Here is an 8578-nt window from a genome sequence, read left to right as displayed (position 1 = left end):
ATGAAATAATAAATGTGAAGTGTTCAGTACAGTGTCTGGCCTATGGCAAATTCTCAAGGAAAGCTAGTGTCATTTTTTTTAGTATTGCTATAATTATTATTAGGAGTCAGGGAAGACTTCGCTGGGGAGGCAACATTAGAACTTATCAGGAAAGGAAAGAATAAGAAGGAATAAGGGGCCTGTTTGGAAGAGGCAAGGGGCATTTCAGGCAGATGTACAGAATCAGAGAAAGGCCTGTTGTGAGCTTTTGAGGAAGGATGAGCAACCCAAGTAACTGAAACAGAGAGCATGGGCTTGAATAATAGGAAATGGTGTCGTCTGTGAAGAACCATGTACTCTCCACCAGAGTGCTAAACTTCTTCTTGTGAATAGTGCACAGCTATCAATTCAAGCAGCCTGAAATGGTGGCATGAGCCTGTAATTCCAGATGCTCAGCAGGCTGAGTGGGGAGAATCTCTTAAGCCCAGAGTTTGAGACCAGCCTGGGCAACATAGCAAGACCCTGTCTCAAAAAAAAATTAAGCAGCAGGGTAACATGATCAAATGTATATTTTAGGAAGACAGCAATAAAGAGACTAGAAATAGACCATAATAATAGTTTATGTGAGAAAGTAATGACTAACACATTATGCTCATTATGTGCCTGTGTTAATTGTTTACCATATATTTATGTGCATTAATTCTTGTAACAGCTTTATAAAGCAGATGTTATTATTTTGTCATTTTACATATGTACAACTGGGGTATACAGTTTTTATGTAATTTGCCTCAGGTTCCATGCCCTGTAGGTGTTGAAGCTAGGATTCAAACTCAAGTAGTCTTACTCTTGAATTTGCACACTTAATGAATATCCTTCACTGCTTCTCAAGTAAGTGTCAGGCTAGAGTGCTGGCAGGGTGGCCTGCACCTGTATACCAGCTGGTCAGGAGGGTTAGTCAGGAGGATTGCTTGAGCCTAAAGGTTTGAGGCTGCAGGGAGCTATGATGGAGCCACTGCATCCAGCCTGAGCAACAGAGCAAGACCCTGACCCTAAAACAAATTTTTTAAGCTACTGAAAAAAATAGGCTAAAGAAAAAAAAAGCACAAATCAGAAAGGGAAGTTGTATTCAACAGAATTGACTAGCTTGTTTTTTAATGCCATAAAGACTTATTGGGTTCCTATCACCTGGCAAGCACCTGCAGCCACAACAATGAAAAAACAATTTTAAAAAAGCAGCTACAACAATGCAACAATGAAAAAAAAAACAATCAAAAAGCAATGAAAAGGCCTGTTCTTATGAAGTCTGTTTGCTAGTGAAGGAGCAGATAATATGTGGGGCGGAGGCACATTGAAGGGAGGAAAGGTAAAATTTTACCTCTCTCCCCTTAGGGCTTTTTGGCCAGGGCTGAGAAATAAATTGACATAAAAGAAATTAGTAGGAGAAAAGCATATAATTTAATACAAGTATTATGTGGCACACGAGGCTTCATAAGAAAATAAAGACCGGAAGACCCAGGTAAAATCGAATACTTACATACTGAATTGGACAAAGAGTAGTAAATTATGAGACTGTGATGAGGCAAAGGGGCTTGGGCTAGGGTAGTTAACTGGGTAGAGAAGTGGCTAGGAAGATAAGGGTTAGTTTAACCAGGTTTGTTTGTAGAGAATTCTTCCCCCTCAACTTCCTGTTACTGAAAATTAGAACTTTCTTTCTGGTACAGGAGGATTTTTCCATGTGGGGGTTTTATCTTCAACTTTCAGGAAGAAAAAGGGGAAGATTAGAGCGCCTTTCTTGCAGCCACTGTTGTTCTTTTTCTAAAGTGCCTTTATATCAAAATAATCCTTATGCCAAAGTGGTGTATTTGCAGATGGCATATTCTGCCATCCTTCATTTCTCTCCCTTGAACCTTCCCCAAGAAGTTTCATAGTTCAGAAGCTGAGTTGATAGATTGCAACCTTATCTTACTGAAAATCTCTTACTCCTGGAGGACAGGTCAGTTCCATTAAACAAACAGTTGTGTTTCATTTTAGGAGACAATGTTGCAGGTGGGTTCCTACCAAAGTTAGGCTTCCATATGGTCCGAGCAATCAGGCATTTCTATGGAAACAAACAAACAAACAAAAAAATCTGTTTATGAGTCCAGAGGGCAGCCAGTCAAGAAGATTTCTAGATATTGGGCTCGAAGCACTTCTTTTGCTGTCTGAATGTCTCTGGTGATGTTGTCAGGTGATATGGGTGAACTTTCTGAGTAGTCCACACAGCAACAGGCATGAAGCTTGTTTATATTTGAGTTTTTGTGGTAATTTCTATGAAGTTTATATCAAGTCATCCAGCTTCAGCTTGCAAGGCTTTGGGAAAGGGGCAGTTTTATTTTTTGTTTCAAGTCAGAAAGGTGGGAGAAAATTGGAAATGTTAGTTTGGAGAGTCATAGCCAGATATTGGAGGAAACTAGAAGAATTCACGATACAGTCCAGTTTACAGAAAGATAACAAAACCTTAATGACAATGAGCAAGGCTAGAATTGAATTACTATAGTTTTCTATAGTGCACATAATTTTTCTGTCTATAGTCACCCTCATGTTTACCAAACATAATCACAGTAAGACTCATTTGTTTGTAAAATAAGTCTAGTCTCATTAAATTTGGCCTGATTATTTAAATAAGCAAAGCAAGAATAGTGACTGGTCATATAGACACTTTTTAAATCTGCTTTGCTGGAACTTTTAATAAGGAATCTCTGATTAGACTTTTAAAAGCCTCTCCATTCCAGACTCAGTGCTGCACACCTATAGTCCCAGTTACTCAGGAGGCTGACGCAGGAGGATTGTTTGAGCCCAGGAGTTCAAGACTAGCCTGGGAAACATAGCAAGACCTCATCTCTAAAAAAAATACAATAAATATATATACATAAATAGTTAAACAAAGAATTAAAAAATAAAATAAAGGCTGGGCACAGTGGCTCATGCCTGTAACCCTAGCACCTTGGGAGGCCGAGGCAGGTGGATCACCTGAGGTTGGGAGTTCAAGACCAGCCTGAGCAACATGGAGAAACCCCATCTCTACTAAAAATACAAAATTAGCTGGGCGTGGTGGTGCATGCCTGTAATCCCAGCTACTCAGGAGGCTGAGGCAGGAGAATCACTTGAACCTGGGAGGCGGAGGTTGCAGTGAGCTGAGATCACACCATTGCACTCCAGCCTGAGCAAGAGGAGTGAAATTTCGTCTAAAAATAAATACATTAATTAAATTAAATTAAAATAAAAGCCTCTTCAAGCTATAAAGCTAAGGTAGGGACTTTGCATTCGACTTCACCTACCTATAGATTTAGGTGAATTCCTCATTTCTCAAGGCTCTCAAAATATTGTGAGCCTCCTGGGCCTACCAGGAAGTGACGTTCCTTACTCACCTGTAAGGTTGGAATCCTTTGAAGCCAGGTACTAGTCTTTTTTTTTTTTCTAAGTGGCTTTATTGGGTTGATAAAATCAACCTTACTTCATTAAAACTGTCTGGTTATATCTGATCCTATGCATATAATTCTCAAATATGACATTCTAGTCAAAGCCTTGGTAATATAACCAATGTTTCCAATTATATCATGTTACAAAGAAAATATATTCTTATTGATCTTATATAAATAACTATATTGCCATGAAAATAATACTCAATAAGTGTTTCTGAATTTTGGAGGGATCAGGTAGGGAATAGATAAATGCTTCAAATCTGTTTCCAAAGTATACTTTACTAGATTGCTGCAAGCTATAACTAGCTTAAATAGAAACAGAAAAAGTGTTCTTTAAATCTGGAAAACAAAATATTAAAGCATTAATATAATAGTTTAATAAAGTCATAAAAATAATAATCATCCTCTTCAGTTTATTTACTCCCACCAATTACTTCTTGTTCTGTTTAATCCTGGGTTAGAAGTTTTATGAATCAATCAGTTTATCCATTTGATTTTTAGAAATTCTTATCAAGCTCAGTGGTATGATCTTAAAGTTATCAGAAGCCTGCACTTGTCAGAGTCTTTTCCATGAATCTCTTTAACCATAAAGCAGTTTTGTCTGTAGTTGATTTCAGGAAAACATCAGAGTAAAACAACTGTCTGTGAATGACAAATGCTTTTAAATGGCCATGGTCAAAAATCTCATGAGAGATCATTACAATGCAATTGATAAGAAAATTTCGTTATTTCTGTGGCATGCAACATTTTAAGATAATAACTAGGATTATGACTGATGACATTATACTAGGACATATCAGATTTCTAGGAATTTTATGCAATTTCTTTAATACTTATATTAATAATATATATTCCTACAAATAACACATAACCCTAATTATTTTAATATCTCTCTTTCAGAAAGATAAAAAACAAATCTTTTGAGATTTTCCAGGGGACCTCTGGAAAATCCCAAAGTTACTTTGAGGTCAAAAGCACTTTAGAATTTGATCCTGGGAGTTCAAATGTTGTCAAAAATGTCAAAAGGTTTAAAACTCTTGATAAAATAGGATCACAGATCACTTTGAAACAATACTCAGTTATCTATTGTATTATTCTGTCTGTGTTGCTACAAAAGAATACCTGAGACTGGGTAATGTATAAAGAAAAGAGGTTTATTTTAGCTCGTGGTTCTTCAGCCTGTGCAGGAAGCATAGTGCTGGCATTTCCTTCTGGTGAGGGCCTCAGGAAGCTTGCAATCATGGCAGAAAGTGAAAGGGGAGCCAACATATTGCATCATAAGAGAGGGAGCAAGAGAGTTGGTGAGGAGGGGGGCAGGCTTTTTAAAGAACTAGCTCTTGCATGAACTCATTACCACTCATTACCACAGGGAGGGAACCAAGCCATTTATGAGGGATCTGCCCCCATGACCCAACACCTCCAGCTAGACTCCACCTCCAACATCAGGGGTCACCTTTCTTTCTTTCTCTTTCTTTCTTCCTCTCTTTTTTTCTTTTCTTTCTCTGTCTCTTTCTTTTTTTTTATTTTTTATTTCATTATTATTATACTTTAAGTTTTAGGGTACATGTGCACAATGTGCAGGTTTGTTACATATGTATACATGTGCCATGTTGGTGTGCTGCACCCATTAACTCGTTATTTAGCATTAGGTATATCTCCTAATGCTATCCCTCCCCCGCTCCCTCCACCCCACAACAGTCCCCGGAGTGTGATGTTCCCCTTCCTGTGTCCATGTGTTCTCATTGTTCAATTCCCACCTATGAGTGAGAACATGCGGTGTTTGGTTTTTTGTCCTTGCCATAGTTTACTGAGAATGATAATTTCCTGTTTCATCCATATCCCTACAAAGGACATGAACTCATCATTTTTTATGGCTGCACAGTATTCCATGGTGTATATGTGCCACATTTTCTTAATCCAGTCTATCGTTGTTGGACATTTGGGTTGGTTCCAAGTCTTTGCTATTGTGAATAGTGCCGCAATAAACATACGTGTTCATATGTTTTTATAGCAGCATGATTTATATTCCTTTGGGTATATACCCAGTAATGGGATGGCTGGGAATTGCCACACTGACTTCCACAATGGTTGAACTAGTTTACAGTCCCACCAACAGTGTAAAAGTGTTCTTATTTCTCCACATCCTCTCCAGCACCTGTTGTTTCCTTCTTTCTTTTTTCTGAGACAGGGTCGAACTCTGTTGCCCAAGCTGAAGTGCAGTGACACCATCTCAACTCACTGCAACCTTTGTCTCCCAGGTTCAAGCAATTCTCCCACCTCAGTCTCTCAAGTAGCCAGAACCACAGGCACATGCCACCATGTCCAGCTATTTTTTTTTTTTTTTTTGGTAGAGATGGGGTTTCACCATGTTGGCCAGGCTGGAGGGGGTCACATTTCAACATGAGATTTGGATGGGACAGATTTCCAAACCACGTCATCTGTTTAACCATAGTGACAAAGATTTCAAAGACAAATACACAAAGTTGCATACTTGTAAAAATAAAACAAAAACTTTGCTCTTGTAATGTCTTTTGTGTTGTTGTTGAGACAACGTCTCACTGTTGCCCAGGCTAGAGTGAAATAATGCAATCACAGCGCACTATAACTCTGAACTCCTGGGCTCAAGCAATTCTCACACCTTAGCCTCCTGAGTAGCTGAGACTACAGGTGTGCACTATGATGCCCAGCTAATTTTTCATTTTTTGGTAGAGACCAGGTCTTGCTATGTTGTCCAAGCTAGTCTCAAACATCTGGCATCAGGCATTCCTCCCACCTCAGCCTCCTAAAGCATCGGGATTACAGGTGTGATTCACCATGCCCAGCCTTCTTTCAATATCTTTTAATATTTTGTTTTCTTAAGTAATCAAAGACCTGATAAGGACAACAAGGAGCACAAAAAAATTATTTTGATAATTTGATCATTTGACAGGTAATGGAAACTCCTGTACAAAAATCAAGAAAACTTTGTTCTTTTAACAGAGAAAACACCAAATTCTAGTTTGCTCACTTGCTTGCTTGCTCTTGGCTGTCTCTCTGCCTCTCTCTTTTCCCACCTTCCTATATTCACTTAATTTTTGTCTTTTATTCTTCTCTTTTTAAAATTACAAAACAATCTTTAAATAACCTCTAAACTAGGACAAAATTATTCTCCTTTTCCCTCAACAAAATTCATCTTTTTATACCTCACAACTTTTCTTGCCAAAAACACATCCTACTTTCATTACGTTCTTTGCATACAGAGTTTTATTTCTTGTTATTTCCAGTAGTTTTATGGCATATTTTTGTTCAAATTTTAACCTTAATAACCCTAATTCCCAGTAACAACTAGAAATAAGCAATTGTGAACTTTGTGTTGTGTACTAACATTCTGTCATAGATTAGGCAAGTTGTGAACAAACCATTTCATAATTTCTGGAGGCACAAGCCTCTTTCATAGCATAATTTTTTTAATGTAACAAGAAGAACATATTATTAACAGGTCCAAATATCTTTTGTCTTTGTATCAATTAAGAAGCTCGAGTAGATGAACTTATATTCAGTAATTAATGTTTTGGTATTTCATCTTATTTGTAAATGATCTAAATATTCAATTAATATTTATCATTTAACTTAACTGAGTATAACTTTAAGATTTCAAATTTCCAAAAAGATTTTGGAAACTATTTTTAAGCAGATATATTTTTATAAAACATAATCATTCTTATAAAGTTTATTTGTAAACTTTTATCCTATTTACATATATTTGACTTATTCTTTAAAATTATGTTTCGATTACTCATGAAAATTCCATGAGATATTAGACAAAGCTAGTCTTCATTTTAAGCTCTTTTTCTTATTGGCAATTTTTATAACCTATTAGGCAACCATCAAACATCATTGAAGCAAAGCACCAGAAAATTTAAACATACAGCTTTTTTCCCCTTTACCATCAAGCTAGACATACCTTAAGAAATTTACTGTTATTGTATGTTTTATTTTTAAGTTGAATTTATAATCTTAAAAACTTAAATGTCAAACAGAGATAACATGGCTTGTTTGACTAGTAACCCCAGGTAGAAAAAAATTGTATACTTGAACTATATTTGACAACCTGAAGACATGCCTGTTTTAATTAAACCAACAAACTTGAGCTAGCTTTATTTACCAAAAATTATCCTACCTTGTATGAGCTTGGAAAACATTTGAGTTAGTCTCTATATTTCTCTATATATAGGCATTTATGTTTTTTTATTTAAGACAATTAAATAGAGCTCTTTTACAAGTTACTTTCGGCAATACCATCCAGGGGTAGAAAAAATATTATACATATCAACAATCACACTCATACATAAACACATGGCCCAGATGCAAACAGAGATATTATAGCTTTCATTCTAAAATTTTAGCCATGAAGCAGGTATAATAATACAGAACTCACTAGTTTATCACTAGTTTATAAAAGAAAAGTTGGTTCTAAACTGTGTTTCAGGCAGATGGAAAAAGTTAAGTTCACCTGCTCAGATACAGATGACTTTTTAAAAATATTTGTGGAGAAGACTTTTAAGATTTTTTATTTGCTCTTGATAGGTAATCTCATGGAGGCTATGAACTAGATTCGGGGAAATGAAGTGTTCCTCATGGTTTGGAGTTGTTTGGTTTCTAAGCCATTTTTTTTTTTTTTTTTTTTTTTAGTTCCAGCTGGGCTGGGCATAGAAATTGTTTTAGTTAACTCCTCAGATGTTTACATTGTGAAGACATAGTAAGGTTTACATCTCCAAGGGACTGAGAAAAGATGTGGGTTTTCTCCAAGAAAGAGTTTTGGAATGTATTTGCCTATTATTAGGCATATAGGGTAATTTTTTCTTTTTCTTAAATATTTATATTACTTTGAGTGTAATAAGATGCTTCTTAGTGTCTCAACACAGAGAGTGAATTGTGTTGAGAAAAGGGGAATTGCTGAGGAGCAGCTGAGCATTATTTCAGAATGAGTGACTATGAAGACGATGCTGTTTTTATCACAGATGGTGAATACAAACTAGATTGTGAGGGCTAATAGTGAATTCAGTCTTGAACATTTAGAGTTTGAATTACTTACTTAACCTCCAAGCTAAAAACATTGGTCTAGACTGAGCTTACTAGTAAGAGTCAAGGGCAAGCAT

Source organism: Hylobates moloch, unplaced genomic scaffold (assembly GCF_009828535.3).
Source record: "Hylobates moloch isolate HMO894 unplaced genomic scaffold, HMol_V3 SCAFFOLD_5, whole genome shotgun sequence".
In the NCBI taxonomy this organism is placed as follows: Eukaryota; Metazoa; Chordata; class Mammalia; order Primates; family Hylobatidae; genus Hylobates; species Hylobates moloch.
The sequence above is the reverse complement of the archived record's forward strand: the minus strand, read 5'-3'. Positions refer to the sequence as shown.